Genomic DNA, 877 nt, shown 5'->3' on the forward strand with positions numbered 1-877 from the left:
ACATGTCGGATGCGATCATACCAGCACTAAAGCACCGGATCCCATCAGAACTCCGAAGTTAAGCGTGCTTGGGCGAGAGTAGTACTAGGATGGGTGACCTCCTGGGAAGTCCTCGTGTTGCATTCCCTTTTTAATTTTTTTCGCGCCGCTTGCAAAACAAAACGCACGTGTAAGTAATATATTTACCGTGTTTTATTATTTTGCACGAGTGCGGTAAGTCATAGCTGGGTGCTCACGATTCACGGGTCCAGCGTCGGCGTTGTGGCGCGGCAAGCGTGCACTGGTGCGGTTGAGAGGGAGGGGTGGAAACCGCGTTAGACTCGTCTCCGTAGTTGAGAGGGAGCGGCCAAAGCAATGTGCAATCGTCTTTGTAGTGGAGCTGGGAGGGGCAAGGATAAGGGACGAAGACCGGGGTAACATGTCGGATGTGATCATACCAGCACTAAAGCATCGGATCCCATCAGAACTCCGAAGTTAAGCGTGCTTGGGCGAGAGTAGTACTAGGATGGGTGACCTCCTGGGAAGTCCTCGCGTTGCATTCCCTTTTTAATTTTTTTCGCGCCGCTTGCAAAACAAAACACACGTGTAAGTAATATATTTACCGTGTTTTATTATTTTGCACGAGTGCGGTAAGTCATAGCTGGGTGCTCACGATTCACGGGTCCAGCGTCGGCGTTGTGGCGCGGCAAGCGTGCACTGGTGCGGTTGAGAGGGAGGGGTGGAAACCGCGTTAAACTCGTCTCCGTAGTTGAGAGGGAGCGGCCAAAGCAATGTGCAATCGTCTTTGTAGTGGAGCTGGGAGGGGCAAGGATAAGGGACGAAGACCGGGGTAACATGTCGGATGCGATCATACCAGCACTAAAGCACCGGATCCCAT

General features: G+C 52.2%; 2 non-coding genes across 2 annotated transcripts; both read left to right on the forward strand.

The window, feature by feature from the left end:
• Window positions 1-7: 7 nt before the first annotated feature.
• LOC123179369 (5S ribosomal RNA) lies at window positions 8-126 on the forward strand. Its single transcript, XR_006490316.1, has one exon. It is a non-coding gene; the product is annotated as a 5S ribosomal RNA (ribosomal RNA).
• Window positions 127-423: 297 nt separating this feature from the next.
• On the forward strand, window positions 424-542 carry LOC123179372 (5S ribosomal RNA). Its single transcript, XR_006490317.1, has one exon. It is a non-coding gene; the product is annotated as a 5S ribosomal RNA (ribosomal RNA).
• The last annotated feature ends 335 nt before the right edge of the window (window positions 543-877 follow it).

This window comes from Triticum aestivum, unplaced genomic scaffold (genome assembly GCF_018294505.1).
Source record: "Triticum aestivum cultivar Chinese Spring unplaced genomic scaffold, IWGSC CS RefSeq v2.1 scaffold36897, whole genome shotgun sequence".
Classification (NCBI taxonomy): Eukaryota; Viridiplantae; Streptophyta; class Magnoliopsida; order Poales; family Poaceae; genus Triticum; species Triticum aestivum.